Here is a 17,417-nt window from a genome sequence, read left to right on the forward strand (position 1 = left end):
TGGGAGTTGTAGTCCAAAAACAGCTGGAGGCCCAAGGTTGGGAAACACTGGTCTAGAGAACATGACCCATTTGAAGCTGTGAAGAATATAAAAAAATTTCCACTCATCCCAACTAAAGACTAAGAAACTACACTTGGGGCTGCTCCCCACTGCCCAAAAAGCATGATTGTGTAAGTATGAATGCACTACACTTAGAAATATGAACAAAATTAGCCCTGTAAACTTGCCCTCCTTTTCTCAATAAACTTGGGACTTTCTGGAACACTCCCTTTACTGCAAGGTTCCTCCTCGCAGGTCGATGGATTGATCAGCATTGCTAACAAAGTTTGAGGTGAAATCCCCAGGTGAGACAGCCCTGCTCCACATAAGAGGGCTCATGAATTTACTCCAGGTGAGGAACAAGTTTGCACATTGCAGTGCAAGCTAGGAAAAAGGAGTCGGCATGAAGCAGGAAGGGCGCCTTCTTGTGCCACAAAACCCAGACATCAAACCCCTGCACTAAAGTCATGTGGATTCTGCATCAGGAAAGGCTGATGTCTGCATCCTGTCTAAATTATGCAAATTAATCTTATTTGAATGTTGTTATACTCCCTTCCTGAATCATCCAGAACACTGTGATTTTCAAGCTGTGCTTCATGGAATATGCAGCTCTTTGGAAACTTATATGGGGGTTCCTCAGGGAGGGACATCAGTTATGGTAAGCCAGCCTGCCCACTATCAGACCAATACTACTTTTTCTTCTCATTCTGAACACTTTTATTTCTAGATACAACATGCAAAACTCTACTAGTCACATCAGATTTACGGTAGATTCTAATCCATGTTCAGTCCAGTACTTTGATTACTGTCTTGTATCCAGAGAGGTTTACTGCCTCCAACAACGAGGTGCAACATGGCCATCCAAGCTAGTAGCCATGGATAGCCTTTTCCTCCACGAAATCCAGTGCATTGCTTGATGCTGCACAGACAGGAGGAGCTGTCGACACCCTGCTCCCAAGGGCCTTGTTCTAGCATCCCCCACCACGTTGTTTTGAGGTACTTTAGAGGGCAACTCCAGGCATTGGTGGGGCTGAAAAGGGAATCGGGGAGGAGAATCCCCTCCTCTCCAAGTCCCCCCAGCATACAGAGTGTTGCACTGCTGCCAATCTCTCCTCAGGTTCCTGAAAAAAACCCTCCCAAGTTGTCACTCTTGCACGTGCACTTGTGACGTATGGCCCGCTCCAGTTCTATTGCCTGGAGGAACATCCAAAGTATTAAACTCATCTTTCTCTCCCTCTGCAAGGATCACAGAACCTGAGCAGCCTCCGCAATGACTCCCCGTCATTCACCACTCTTAGCTTGAGGTCCTTCTGCTATAAAATTCCCCAACCTTCTCTAGGGCGCCTTCCCCACCCCACCTGCCCTGTGGATAAGGCTGAAGACCTGGGACTCTGGAATCTGAATCAGGATGCAGAATATGCTTGGGATATGCAACTGGTATTCCGAAGCATACATACTGCCTCCAACAGCAGAGGTACAACATAGCCACCATGCTTAGTAGTCATCGATAGCCTCCATGATTTTGTCTAATCTCCATATAAAGACATCTATGGTTGAAAGGGCAATACTTCTGCAGATTAGCATAAACCTAATCATAACCAACCATTGGGCATTTCCATTGTGAGTTGGCAACAAGAGTAACGAAAACAGAAATTCTTCCTAGAACTATTTCAGACCATAATGCATTAATAATGGAATTGAAAGGGAAAGAAGAGACTATATTTAGGTGGAGGATGAATGATGGATTACTGGACAATCAGCTAATACTGGAAAAGGCACAAAAGGCATTGAAGGACTATTTTGAGCTTAATTTGAATAATGAAATGCTTTGTAATGAGAAAATATGGAACCAATTTACATATAAGGAGGTGATTTTAAAAGAAGAAGAAGAAGATATAAGGTAAAAAAGCGTCAATAGAAATACGAAGAATTTGTTAAAAGATGTTGGGAAGTCAGAAAGAGGGAGGGGGAAGTCGATGCTGTTGCTGGAGCAATGCTTTATGATATAGATCTGTGTAATGAAATGTAATTAAATATGGAAAGCTCAATAAAATTTATTATTAAAAGGGGGGGAACCACCTGTTTGATCAGCCTTCCCCTGACCATTAGCTCTAACACAATTGCCCTGTATAGGGCTCCTTTAAGAAGAAGAGTACAGAACAGTATAAGTTTAATAAATGCAATAATATGAGGGTTCCCCCCCTTTCCCCCTATGAATCAGTTTTGCCATTTTTAATCTTGTAAACCTCTATGAGATGATTCACTAATGCTAAGCAGTATATGAATATTATTACATGAAAATTTTAAAATAAAGCCAACCTCTGGCTATGATAAACAGCCATTTCACTCAGCTTCGGCAAGACTCCCTGTGAGAGATCTTGTGTGTCCACTCTGAGATTGCTAAGTCTTAAGACAAATTGGAAAACGCTCAAAGGAGAATGATTAAAAGGGCTGGAAGATATTGTCCTAGGAGGAAACGTGGAAGAAATCAGTCTGTTCAGCCCGGGGAGAGGGTGGAATTTGGGAAGGGGGCATGTTGATAGCTATGAAATATTTAAAAGAATGTCAGAAAGAAGGAGGAGGGCTATCTTTTACGGTATCCACTGGGGATCGCAGGACACAGAGCCCGGGGTTTAAATGACAAGATGATGTGTTGGGGAGGTTAAGTGTTGGGGAGGTGGAAGCTTCCAAGCTCAAAGCAGTTCAAGAATGGAGCTGGTTGTTGTGGTAAGTCACAGAATTGCTTCTATCATAGAGAGGGCCTCGTAGAAGGCCTGTCACTACCTTGCAGGAGGAAGGTGGGAAAAGATGCCCAGGTTTCACCCTTCTGAGAACCTCAGCAATTTTCTTTCTTTCAAAAAGCACAAGTTTCTAGACTTTAGGGCTGCAAAGGTATCCCTGAAACCTCCAAGGTCGAAGGGGGCATCTGACCATGATATCCAGTAGTCTAAAGAGTGGCCTGCATAGCTCCTTGCTCACCTGCTCCCACCCAAACTGGAACAAATTGTTCAAAATATGATAAACTATGCAAATAAAATCGATTTTCAAAATCCTGATGGGATCCAGGATTTCTTGGCATGGCATTGTAATTACAGGGTGGGGTTAAGGAGTAGGCACCACCCTGATAGCAGACATTTGCCCGAGACAGCAGACAATTTAGGGGGCAAATATTTTTGCTGCATATGCACCAGTGTTTCAACACAGTAAACAGCAGGGGGGAAAGATGCATATCTGTAACAATACCATGCCAGGCAGCCGTGACGAAGGGTGGCTCCCCTGAGCACACGCTGTACCTGTTCTCTTGAGTTGCCACTGCACACACTTCTGCCCCTCACACTTCTGCCTTTCACTAGGAGACATGTCACTTACACGCAACAGACACATCTAATGTACAAAGTGTGAACTGGTTAGCCTGTGGGGGCACAAAGTGATCTGCAGGACATTGTTCCCAGTTCTGTGATTTATGCCAGCCTGTGGCTACATATATATATTACCCACATGTATTTATTACAGTGACTAACATAAGAGAGATATAGCAAGTAAAGACATAGAGCAAAACATTTTGTTTTGCTTTAAGACTTTAATATTTCTGTTACGTTAGTCATCGGCATAAATATATGGTTATTATGGTAATTAATGGCATCCTTCTGGGATCTAGCACAAACTTGTCTGAAGTGTTGTTTGAAGCTTTAAGAGTCTAGTGTGTGGGTGTATATCTCACATTTATATCCCATTTTCCCCTCGATGAACTCACAAGTGGCAGACATGGTTCTCCCTCTCTCCATTTCGTCCTCACAGGAACTCTACAAGATTGGGCTAGAAACAGTGACTGGCCCAAGGTCACCCAGGGAGCTTCGTGGTCGAGGGCAGATTTGAACCCTGGTCTCCCGGGCTGGAGTCCAGCACTCTAACCACTACACTGGCTCCCTGCACATATTTGTGTATTTGCCATCTTCAAAACCACTGATGGGAAACCCAAGGCAGGGCTTGAATATTTCATGCCTGCTATTCTCCTCGTGCTGCAGCATAAACCAACAGTGGCGTAGCGTGGGGGGTGCAGGAGGGGCCGGCCACACCGGGCGCAACATCTGGGGTTAGGGCAAATCCACAGGTTAGGGGGCGCAAATCCACGGGTTAGGGGGCGCAAATTACTTGCCTTGCCCCGGGTGCTGACAACCCACGCTGCGCCACTGAACCAACCCTCCACCTCAACTCCCTCCCCAATGATGGTTCAATAAAAGTATTTTTTAAGAAATAGGGTAAATATTTTACAGAGAGGTGAGCCACTCCAATGACGGGGCTTGGCACCGCTTTAAGCAGATTGCTGAAAAACAAGCAGCCGCAGAGAGCAGAGGGTAAACAGGAGCATGCAGCCATGCCCCAGATGTTCGTCCTGCTTGCTCTGCCTATATAGCCTGTCATCCTTCAGAATTCTTGCACAGCAGCAAATATTTATAACCTGCCCTTAACTAGAAAACGGAGATCGCTGTCAGTTTTCCTAAACTTCTCAGAAAGCAAAATGAGAGAAGCAATGCATGCTGGGTGTACTTGAGATTGTACAGCTACATGTTCATCATTCTCAGTTTTCATTTTTGGGAGATGAAACTAGCAGTTTTTGTGGACAGAGTATTTTCTGAGATGGTGTCAAATACTCAAATTTTCTCCCACTCCACTTTGGTCCTGGGCTGCTGTTGTGGCGTCAGTGTCATTTTATCCCAGGTGCTGCTCGTTTTCTTCACATCCTGGCTGATCCCACCCCAACAGGGACCACGTAATGAACAGGATGACATCACAGTGCTAAGTAGCCAATCTGAATGAGGATATCATTGAGGGCAAGTGAGGGCGATGTGAATGAATAAGAGAAGAGAGGAACATAGAAACTTGCCTCATACCGAGTCAAAGCATCTTGTTCACCTAGGGAGGGACCCATGAAGGAACTCTCCCCACAGATTTCAGTACTCTGAGAGCACCTTTCCCAACAACATCCAAACCTTTGGATGGCGGGAAAGTGTTTCTGCCATGTGTGTCAGTAGTGAGAGGCATGGCTGTGGCGCCTGTCCATGGTGGGGGGTGTGCTTAGCCCATGTGCCTTCCCACCCCCTTCACCTGGTCTTTGCTCATCGGGGGGCATATCAAGTGTAACTCCTTAAAGGCACTACTGGTGCTCCCCAAATATTTGGGGTTACAGTTCCTGTTGGGCCCTGGCAGCCTGGCCAATGTCTGGAGGCTGATGAGTGTTGTAGCACAAAATCTCTGGAGGGCACCAGGTTGGGGAAGGCTGTACCAGAAAAGCAAGGTAACACATGGGAAAATACAAGAGACAGATTCCAAAATCCATAAAAGCATAGCTAAAGTTATACAACTAAAGTGACACCACTAACAGGGGGCAGCTCCCTACGTCTTCCCCAGCCCTCCTTGGAGATGCTGGCAGGGACCAGTCTGCATGTGGAGTAGGTGAGATATACACCTGACCTTTCCTTAAAAAAAAACCCTTTTCTCAAGCCAAGGACGAATAAGCTGGATGCCCCCCCCCCCCGAAGTGATCAGGCTCTGTGCTTTCATTTCATCTCCTTGCTCTCTCTGTTTCAATTAGTGGGCTTTATTTATGTGGGCTTTATTGATGCCAACTTTTTGTTTGTTGCCTTTCTTGTGTTTTCACTGCAATGGGATGCTGCCCAGAGGACCTTGGTGCTGGACTGCATATAAATAACGAAACACACTATCTTTCCATTTCATTTAAGTGAACATTAAGCAGCACTTTTTACACCGTTAGATACACTCTATTTTAATGTTGCTCGGTCTGCGTACACACCATACATTTAAAGCACCCACCCACCCAAAATCCTGGTTTACCCCTCATAGAGCTTTAATTCCCAGCACCCTCAACTAACTACAATTTCCACAATTTGGCAGAGGGGTGCTTTGTGTTTTAAAATGTCTGGTGTGCATGCAGCCTTGGAAATCCACCTCAGTTAGATGCTCAAGCACGGCTTCTCCCCACCCCCCACCCCCGTTTCTTAATGCTGGTCCAAATGGCCAGAAATACGGTGGGCAGAATCCAACAATGCATGAGCAGAACTTCCAGTCGTGCAACTCAACTGTAGCTTCCTCTCCTCTTGGCGCAGTTTGTGTGCACCCCCAAAATATGCTCTGGAGGGTTCCCCAGCCTCCTAGAGCAGAGTTTGAGGGTGTGCAGGTGACTGGAGGGGGTAAGAAAGGAAGGTGAATTCTCACTGCATGAGTGGAAATCTCTTCTGCTCCTGCAAGAGACACCATGGGATGCATGCAACCCTGTATATGTGATGGTTTATGTGCCTTTGCATTCTGTCTTCTGATACACACATTTGATGTGCACATCTGTATGAGAGGGATGCTTTATTCTTATGGCCTTCCCACACTTTTGGCGGGCGGGGGGAGGAGGGAGCTGGGATGACTGTGGGAATCTGGCATGCACAGGTACGGATATTGCACATACACCCAACATGCCAGTTTCATTGTTCTATACAATGGGAGATGTTTCACTAGCAGCCTTTGTACATCTTCCAATTGTGTGATGTGAAACAGCTGTTGTTTAATCTGCCTGAAGTAACAGTAGTAAAAAGGATTGTGCAAGCGATTGCAGCCAGGGAGGAGGTGGCCCTGCATAATCAAATGCTATCAATTGCAAATGCACCTGGATTCTCTGGTCTGGAGCACTGGCCACCCTGACTGATTACCTTAACTGGGAGAGAAGAGGAGTGCTACCCTACTAATTCTGCTCAACCTCTCAGTAGTGCTCAGTGCTGCCGCCCCAGCGTCACTCTCTGTGGGTTTGAAGGTGCTAGCACTGTGCCCTTTGCCTTTGGAACATGGAGTCTTCAATATATGCAGGTGGCTCCCACCTCACTCGCTCTCCACTCCACCTGAATCAGGAGAGGATATGTGTATGTGGACCAGTGCCTAGAAGCAGGGATTGTCCAGATGAGGGCCCACATACTGATAACATGAAGGTGCTGTCTAGAGGCAGTTCCCAGGTCTGAGATTTGGGAAGACAAGATAAAGGCTTACAAGTTCAAAGGTGCAGTTGAGATAGTGAAGTCACACATTGCCTCTTTTTAATGTGCAGCTGAAATGGACAGGGAGCAGGTTTAGCTTCAATACAGACAGAAGGCATAGATTAATGAGCTGTGCAATTAAGTCTCTGGAACTTCCTTCCACAAGGCATTGGGATGGCTGCTAGGATAAAGTGCTCTTTTGAAAGGATTAGGGGACTAATAGAGTAGATTGGCATTTTGTTGACAGTTTACCATCTACGTCCCCACACATAAATGTTTCCATATAAAGAATACTGATGTTTTACCTGTCAATAACTCTGTTTTAAAGGCCCAGTTAATGATGAGTTTTGCTTGTGATGTTTGTATATAATGTCCTTCTTAGTTCTCCACCTATTTCAATATTCTGTGTTTGAGCACCTCCACCCACCCAATATTAATAATTCTGAACATTTGTGCTCTTTAAAGTGTTCAAAGCATGGCACATGCTTTGTCCTGTCTCTCCTGTCATCTTTTAAGACAAGAAAGGTTTAAAGACTTTCTTCCTCATGAATATTATTTCATGCACACAGACACACAAGCCTGCAATGCCTATTTTCGTTGACCTATTCTGACCCCTTTCTTTTGCTACAATTTCTAGTTTCATTTATCCAGTGGCTAAGATCTGGTGCCTTATTACGTGCACAAGTGCTGTATAGCATGCCTAGGGCTGGATGCCTGACCTGTACACACAGTGGCGTAGCGTGGGTTGTCAGCACCCAGGGCAAGGCAAGTAATTTGCGCCCCCTAACCCGTGGATTTGCGCCCCCTAACCCATGGATTTGCGCCCCCTAACCCATGGATTTGCCCTAACCCCCAGATGTTGCGCCCGGTGCGGCCGGCCCCCCCTGCACCCCCCACGCTACGCCACTGTGTACACACTTACCTGAGAGTAAGTCTTGTTGAAATCAGGCTATTTACCTCTGGGTAGACATGTATTGCCCAGGGTTCTACATATAAATAATACATTTAAAGCACCTGGCTCCCCCCCCCCCAAGAATCCTGGAAACTGTAGTTTGCCCCTCACTGATCTAAATCCCCAGCACCCTAAGCAAACTACAGTTCCCAGGATTCTGTGTGAGAAGGGTGTATATGCAAAGCCTAAATCTGCTAAATTATGCCCCTTAGGCGGGCCTCACCCAGATCTGATTTTTGAAAGGGATATCTGCTAATGAACTGTCGGTGAATAGGAGTATATACCGTAAACAGTCATTTTCACGTGTCCCACTTGTGTATATTAATGTGGTTAAGGTGGGACTGAAAGTTCATGTTTTTACAGAAATTACTACACAATGATTCTTGACAACCCAAATTGCAATTCACTTTGCAAACAGCAGAAAACCAAATTCTTCCTGTGTTGCAGGACGTAGGACCCAAACCAATGGATTCAGATTACAAGAAAGGAGATTGTTCTGACTAAACAGAGGGGAGAACTGTCAGATGGTAAGAGCTGTTCAACATGGAACAGACGACCTCAGAACATGGTAGACTCTCCTTCACTGGAGGGTTTTAAACAAAGGTCGGATGGTCATCTGTCAGGGATTTGTTAGCTGTGATTCCTGTGTTGAAAGGGGTTGGGCTAGATGACCCTTGGGAAGCCTTCCCATTCTACAATTCTGGTTCTATGTAGTGCCCCCAGTTAAGGCGCTTTGCAGAATCTCATGAGCAAGAAGAGGGAGCAGCCCAGGCTCTGATGTGCAACAGATGAAATAGCATGAACTTTCTCTCTCTCTCTCCCCTCCCCCTGCTTTTTGCAAGTTTTATAATCTGGCCGTCCTACAGCATGACTAATTTTTACTGCCCACGTGCAAGTTATTTTTAAAACATAGCACAAATAGACAAATATTGCTTGTGTCCATTAAAAAAAAATAATAGTACCACTTAGGCCTGTCGTATTGCAAATGTAGGCACCCTCCGCCTTGGAGATACACCCCTGAGTTGCTTCTTTCCAAGAGTCAAGCAACCAGCTGCTCTGAAAAAGCTATTAAACACGAACCTCTTGTGGTTAACCACTGCAGGGTTGCATCCCTTTTAGTCGTCCAGGCCATTTTCAATTAATATTTCCCCAAGATGGATTTCTTGGTTATATTGATGCAGGAAGACAGGATCAAACAAGAAGACAAACTTTCTCTCTCTCTTTATCTCACACACCTAAATATATATATATTTAAAATATATTTATGTTACATCTCTCAGCCAAAATTTTGGAGGCAACTCACACGACATAAATTTAAAACAATATTAACAATCGTAAACTTTTCTGGAAGCTTTTCATCTTCCCACGCATTCCGTCCCACCTCACCCAGTTTATTCACTACCATTTACGGGGGCGGGGGGGGGGCAGGAAGACAGATATTTTATGCCGCACCCAGTCTGGGTAGGGCTGTTTTGGGGTGTTTGGCATCTTTTTCTCTTTTTTTGAAAAAGCAATTGATATCGATCTGTATATGATTTGAGACTACTTTCAAGCACTGTGTAGAAGAGAGGCCAGGGTAAGAAATGATGAAAGGAAGATTGCAACACAGTTGTCTCTCAATTCACCCAGGGATTACATCTGCAAAATAATGCTTATTCAAGAAGGGAGGTGGGGCTTGGCTTTGACTGGAGGGTTAGGAAACTAAAGCACAGCTCCCAATCCACGAACAGTTACCTGAGCTGTACAGCCCAATTCAAAGCATGTTTACTCACAAGCAAGCCTCATTTTCTTCAGTTGAGTTTACCCCCAAACTAATGCAAACTAAGTACTGGAGTCTGAGCTTAACCACATCTACAGTAAAATCCTATCCACAGATGAGGGCTAGTTGAAGACTCGGATATATGTGTGTATAGAACTGTGAACTTGCTTGGTTTCACTGGGACTTAAATTCCAAGTTAATGTGTCTAGACTTGTAGGCTGTGCAATCATAAAATGGGAATGATCCCTCACTTAAGTCAATGGGACAACTTGCTTTAGAGTAGAGCTGCAGAGAATCAGGTTCCATATAATCCATGGGGTTGGTTCCAAGGAGAGTTAATCCTGAGCCCCCGTCCCCACCCCAAATCGGGTATGCAGATTGGAAAAGTAAGAGACCTTGAAAGCTTTTAATGCAAAGAAAGAAATACTTCTTAGGCTGGGATTCTGTATCCAATGAAAAACTGAATGAGGCTTACTCCTGAGTACACATGTATAGGGGTTACACACTGTACGGGTTGCAGCCAATGCAAGACCTACTCAGAGTAGATCCATTGCAATTAACAGACACGTTTGACTTTGTTCCATTAATTTCGGTGGGCTTACTCTGAGTAAAACTTAGATACAACCCATTGAAATGAATGGACCTAAGATATCCATTTATTTCAGTGGGGCTACTCCGAGTATGACCAATGCTGGAAACAACCCCTAGAGGCACGCTTAGAGCCCAGTCCTAGACGCGGCTATGAAAAAGCCCCACTGCATTCCATGGGGCTTAATCCCAGATAAACGGGGCTAAAGTCGCAAACTTCCTTGGGAGTAAACTATGTGGAACTTCGCTCTGGCTGAGTAAAAGTGGCTGTTGAGGTGGGGAAATGGCCCTGATCCGACAGAGCAACGGTCTCCCTTGAAAGGTCGGGGACTCTCCTTCCTTGGAGGTTTTTAAACAGAAGTTGGATGACCATCTGCCAGGGATTCTTCGGCTGTGATACCTGCATTGTAAGGGGTTGCAATAGATGACCTTTGGGGGTCCCTTCATGGGCGTAGCTAGGATTTATTTTAGTGGGGCAGGCTTTATGTTTGGGGGGAGACAGAACCGAGTTATCTGTGATGCAGTTGGTCAGTTAGTTAAGTATTTGTATTTATTTATTTGATTTAGGGGGGCAGTTGCTGCCACCGCACCCCGCTGGCTACGCACATGAGTCCCTTCCAGCTCTGCAATTCTGCGATTCTATTATATCTCCGATCGGGTGTTCAGCTTCTCCTCCTCCAACTTCTCCTGGCAGAGAAGAGGCGGAAAAGAGACTCAGCAACCACCGCGCGCCCCAAGACGCAGAGCAGCTTCGCTCCGGATGCAAGGAGAAGAAACCCGAGGTCGCCCGCTCTGCGCCTCTTGCCGCTACGATTATGAACACTGCTGGTAAATTTCACCCTGTGTTTAAATCCGTTCCACTTCTACCATTTTCTCTGGTTTGTTTGATTCACTTCTAACAGATCCAACAACCCACAGCAGAGAGAGACAGGGAGATTCAGAGGCTGCCTGACACCCCCTCGACATCCCCCACGGCGAATTCTCCACTGAAATCGCTTGGAAGTCGCTGGGCAAGTTGCCCTAGGCGAGATAAAGCGACTGACAAATTTAATAAATAAACCAAGACCAAATGGGCGCAGCATCGGGCTGTCAGTCTAGGGAGAAACTGAAAGGCTCAGTTTCTCTATGGAAAATAAATATGTGCGTTTTCTCCTTTTGCTTTCAATAGAATTTAATAGTTACCTCGAAACTTTTTATGAATTTTCTATTTTGGCGATCGCATTTCGCAATTTCTGCCTTTCCTTCCTTGTCTTAAGGGTGTCAGCCACCATTAAAGCCCTACTCCGAGTAGACTCGTTGAGATGAGTAAACTAAAAGACACTCATTTGATTGCAGGGCGTCTCCTCCTAACCGGTGACTCTTCACTAAGTTTTCTACCGGGGACTCCGAATACTTCTCTAAAGATGTAAATGCTCTATGACACTTTTAACTGTCATATTTTCAACCATCCTGTGTAAAAAGAAAAGAAGAGAAAACACCCTCTCCAACTATTTCCCTCAGCAAAGAAAGAAAGAAAGAAAGCAAAAACAACACCACCACCCCAAACGCGGTGCGAGTTTTCAGCTTAATTCCGTAACATTTTCGAAAGTCGAATCGTTTCGGACTTCCTGAAAATGCAAGCAAACCGATACAATATAGTATTGAGCTTTTCGCTTCAGACTCTGGCGACTCACACGTGTCAGATTCCACAGAATCGCAGCCTCACCGCGCAATTCCTACGCCTATCTACTCCGAAGCAAGTCCTGACAAGTGCAACAGGTCTTACTCTCAGGTAAGCCTGCCTACGGTTGAAACTTTAAAACTCTCATCCATTAAAATATTTTAATACAAATATTTTTTTTTTAAAAAACACACACCTCACACATTCAAAACGAATGGCTACGATCCTGGGCACATTTACTTGTGAGTAAGCTTGGGCAGAAGCGGAGGAAGAGAGACCGTTTTGGAGTGTAACTTTTATTTATAGAAGCGAGGGGATCTCCCCCCGCCTTTCCCGGCGCGGTGAAGACGTTTAAAAGGCATCGCCTGTCATCTTTGATTATTATTTTTGAAACCCATCTCCCCTTCGGCTATAAATGCTTGGCGAACACCTGGACGTGCCAAGGAAATTGCTCCACAGATTTTGGGGAGGGGGAAGATGCATTTTTTTCTGGGGGCATTTTAGGACTTTGAAAAGCGTGGGGGAGGAGAGCCATAGCAAAAATCTGGGCGGGGGGGGGGCGAGGGAGGGAGTCCCATGAGTCGATCCCATCCAAGGAGGCCCTCGCCTGCGATCCAGCAGTTTGCCTGCCTGCCTAGCACAACGAAATGTGAAAAGATGTCCTAGGAGGACAAAGTCTCCTCGTTCCTCTTCTCCCTCGCTGACTGTTGCACAAGATGCAGCGCGATCCAGCCAAACGGAGGCAGCAGCATTTGAACCCCACGCTCTGTTTTAGCCTGTCAAATCTTTGGGAATAGAGACCTGAGGCAGGCTTGTGCTTTAAAGCGCGGCGCTGTAAGGCACCGTGTTCCAGAGATGGTAATCAATATAATCTCAGCTTGATCAGTTCCATCACTCGTCGTACCCATTTTACAGAAAGGGAGCTGGAAAGTCAGGGCAGAGCAAGAAACCTGAGGGCAGATGTCTCAACTCCAAGCTGGGTTTCCAGCTGGAGCCAAGTCGCTTCAGGAACCTTTCGGTATGAGGATTCTGACTCAAGTAATGTCATGATGAGAAGGTGTTAAGCATGTCCCAGCTAAATATTCCGGACTAGAGCTGTGCTGAGAGTTGTAGTGGAAGCCATCTCGAAGGCGCCAGGTTGGGGGAGGCTGAGACAGGCAAAAAGTGCCTTTGTCTCTCACCAGCACATCCAATTGGCAGAAGGCAACGGAGGGGAAGAGCTTCTAGCTCCACCTCAGAGACACGGGTTCGAATCCCCACTCAGAGATGAAAGTCACTGGGCGGCCTGGGTCTCAGCCTAACCGGGCTGAGAGGATGAAATGAGGAGGGAGAGAACCATGTGGACCACCTTGAAGTCATGGAAGAAAGGTGGGATATGAATGTGATGGATAAATACTACAGGATTTGGGTGGGCTGCACCACTCAGTGCACCCAGGTTGTATTTTAATTAAGTGGCAAAAACACAGTTTAGGCAAGGTTTTTTTATCAATGACAAATTTCTTTGCCTTGGCTCGCTCCAGATCCTCTCCCTCAAGAACCTGCCTGGCTTATGATGGCCCATAGACCCAGATGAGGAAATTTGTTTCATCCCAAGGGCCACACTCCTTTCTGGACAACCTTTGGAGGGCCATGTGTCGGTGATGGGAGGGGCCGGAGGCAGAAGTGGTCAGAGCAAGGAATGCCCATTTTAACCTTTCTACAAGAGGCTAGTAGTATCTACACACACACAGGCCTCACCTACTCATGCTTCAACCAGGCAAGCAAGCAGCATTATTGGAGCGCAAGGACACCTTCCACTAGATCAAAACACCCCAGGGGGTTGCAAAGAAGGGCTGATCAGGAGTGTGGCTCATCTGTGTAGAGTCCCAAGGGCCAGAGAAGTCTGCATTTGGCCCCCAAACCTGAGGTTCCCCCTTCTCTGCCACAGGTTCTCCTTATTCAGGCCTGAAACATATTTTCTCTCCAAAGGGGCGGGAAAACAGTTTCTCCCATGGTTGGAAAAAGGGCGTTGGTTTAGAGCCTGGCTGCCAAAAGCCAAGCTAACTGGAGTTTTCCCAAAGAACCCTTTTAAAGCCAAAATCATTCCATTTCTTGGACTTCAGGTCTCTGGTGGGCAATATTCTTCTGAGAACACTTTGTCTGCCTCCCCTTCCCCAAAATATAATTTGCTTCTTGACAACGGATTGCATTTCTCCTTCATTCGGACTGGACTGCGTGTCATTCTTTTGGGAGATGCCTCGCCTCTACTCTTGAATAGCAGAATCGGATTTGGCAGGAAATGGGTTTAATTAGGGCTGCAGCATTGAATCAATTAGATGAACTGATGCAGGGGAAACACTTTCAACCCACAAAAAAAGTACCCTGGTTAACTGAGCTGCAGTTTAATTTTTATTTTAAAATACAACTGCTTCTAAAAGCTGTACATGGCCATCGCAGCCTTCACCTTCCGCCAAGAGGAAATACCTTGCGCATTATCCAAAACAGAAGTAGTATGATTTTACTCTCCAGACTTATTGTATTGACTAGTGTGCAACTTTAGCAAATTGATTAATCAATCAGCAAATATTGGCTTATTTGGGAAACAGACCTAGTTCCAGTTCCCTGCTATTTAACTGGGGGTAGCAGGATGAATGTCTGTGTTTTGCCATCATTCTGGCTTAGGCTGAAAGTTCAGTTTAGGAGTTTAGAAACTAGGTACATTTGGGAGAAAGACATTGGACTGAAGTACTTGTACATTCTCATGTATAGGACTAGTTTTCTGCATGGCTTGTATATATTTCTCTCGTATCTCAACAAGATCTGTTAGATCAGCCTAGGGCCTTTTGGGGGGCAGTGGGGAACATTTCACCACTTACATTTTTAGTTGCTTAGTCATCTACCTTTAAACCCATTGATTAAATGTAAACAAATTTCCCTATCACTAAATACTAAATGTGTGAGAAAGTTAACAAAAACTGCTACACATTGTTGGACAGAAAGTCCATTCCTTTTCTTCCCCTCGCCCCCATTTCCTTGTTCTATGCTACAGTAACGCAAAAACAAATATCTTCAAAGGATGCCTCTCAGCCCCACTTATTCAAATAGTTTCTGACCAATCAATCAACTAACTTTACCAGTTGATTAACGCCCTGACTTAAGTTGTTAAATCTTGTGCCATTACTAAAAGTCATGGGTTGCTGCAATTCACATGAAATCGCAACAATAGCTGGACTGGGGAATTCAGCTTTTAAAATGGCTCCCTTCTGCTATCTACACATGTACACACAAGAGACTTGTGCTATTTTGTACTTGGACACAGATAAGAATACATCTATGTAGCATAAACCACATTATGAAGGTTGTACATTTCCGCTTTGAAATACACAGACCTGATTCACAGAGAAAGCTATTAAACTATGGTTTACGTTATGTACGAACCCAGCACCCCTCCTTAACCATGGTTTACCTGACCACTCCACCTGACATACTCGCAATACTACAAAGGCACAAGGCTAGAGCAACTGGAAAACGAACAGTCCATAGTTTCTTTGATTGTCTGTGGGACAACTCGTGGTTTGTTCAACAAACCATGGCTTAGCCTTTAACAAACCACCATTTAGTGTTACATGTGAACCAAATGTTATACAGAATAGGAAATGTATAAGTCCACTTCTTCCATGTATTTTAAAAGGGAAAGCTGGTCTGGAAACACCTCTGCCCTTCATAATTTATGTCACGTGTAGGAATCTTATACTAGGGTCTTCCTATCAAAATGTGATAATAATTTTAAATAATTATAGAGTGTTCTCCCTCCCCAATTTCCATGTACATTGAACAAACTGTCTCATCTTTTCCCTGTCCTTCTGCCAATGTATTCAGTGCATCATATGTTGACTTATCCTTATGTTGTCCTCACAACAACCCTATGAGGTAGGTTAATATGGACGAATGCATACACTGAGAATTTCACAGGTGAGTGGGGATTTGTATCCAAATGCAGTCCTCTGTACACACCACACCACACTGGTGTCTGTTGGCTGGTATTATTATTCCAATATTACCAAAGGACAGTTGCCTGTGATTTGTGGCAGACATACAGTATGATCAAGGGATTTCCAGTTAGCTCTCTTAGCCATGATACTGCACCATCAACTGTGCCATCATTTAGATTCTAGAACATTTCCCCCAACCTGGTATTTCCAAAATGTTTTCGACTACAGCTCCCAGCTGCCTGGGACTGGTGAGAGTTACAGTCCAACACATCTGGAAAGCACCAACCTAGCAAACCCTGACCTAGGAAGTTTAGAGTGACACCTGCCAAAAGCAAGACTTTTTGGGGGGGTTGGCTTCTTGACTGTTTGGATCCTTTCAGAGCATTCAAAAGATGGCAATGACTTTCTCCCTTTGGCTGTAAAGTCAGCTTTAACACCATGCCTCCTTTTGTGATTTGCAACACCACTGTAGTCTGCCGGTTTAATCTTACGCTATTTGTTTTACTGCAAAGCTGCGCATTGCTGGCCTTCTTAGCAGCTTGAATTCATAGGATCATAGAGTTGTGGGGTCAAATGATAAATAAAAAAGCAAGCTAAGGATCAGTGTTATTAAAAGAAGTAATACACAAAAACACACACACTGTTCGGGAGAAGTTTGCGAAATAACATTACAACTGTTCACTAATAAAGACAAATAGCTGGGTGAGTATGGACCCAGATTCTTCCTCCTGAAGACTCTGTTCTGATCTTACAGGTGTTCTTCTCACACCCACTCACTTTTACTGAAGAGTTGGGCAGAGTTTTTATCGACTCCAGGTCTGATTTGATAAGATTTCAATTGGAGAATTAACCGATCACTCTACTGTTGCTTCCACCACCCCACTCAAACCACACCATTCCAGGAGGTTGAGCACCTTAAGAAACAGCATAGATCACTATGCTTACTAATCATGCTTTCCTAGAGCATAAAACGTTCCAGCCTATATAACACACAATGCCATGTTCTGCCCCTGCCATGTGGTAGGAGTTTATAGGTAGGGAACAGCAGATCCTTATCTCAGGCCTTCAGAGAAGCACCAGAGCACATTAAACAATGGCTTGATTTAATAATGAGCTTTCTAGTCAAGAGAAGCAAGCCTTCAAATTCCCCTCACCACCCCAGGGAAAAAACAAACAAACAACACTCTAATTTACTGATGAAAATGTTAAGCCTATCTCTCTCTTTCCTCTTTCGTTTTGTTGTTTGTGCAGCCTGACATGTTTACTCAAAAGGTCCCACTATTGTCCAGTGGGCTTCATCCCAAGGCCGGTGTCACTATGACTGAAATAAATACAAAAGGTTCCATCCTGGGCTCTGCGCACACCATAAATTTAAGACACATCCCGCACTCCAAGAATCCTGGAAACTGTAGTT

The 17,417-nt window shown here is 44.9% G+C and overlaps 1 protein-coding gene across 4 annotated transcripts in view; it reads right to left on the reverse strand.

The window, feature by feature from the left end:
- Window positions 1–17,417, reverse strand: part of TFAP2E (transcription factor AP-2 epsilon) — a 70,933-nt gene that overhangs the window by 37,800 nt on the left and 15,716 nt on the right. The window lies entirely within an intron of this gene.

Source organism: Podarcis muralis, chromosome 7 (genome assembly GCF_964188315.1).
Source record: "Podarcis muralis chromosome 7, rPodMur119.hap1.1, whole genome shotgun sequence".
In the NCBI taxonomy this organism is placed as follows: Eukaryota; Metazoa; Chordata; class Lepidosauria; order Squamata; family Lacertidae; genus Podarcis; species Podarcis muralis.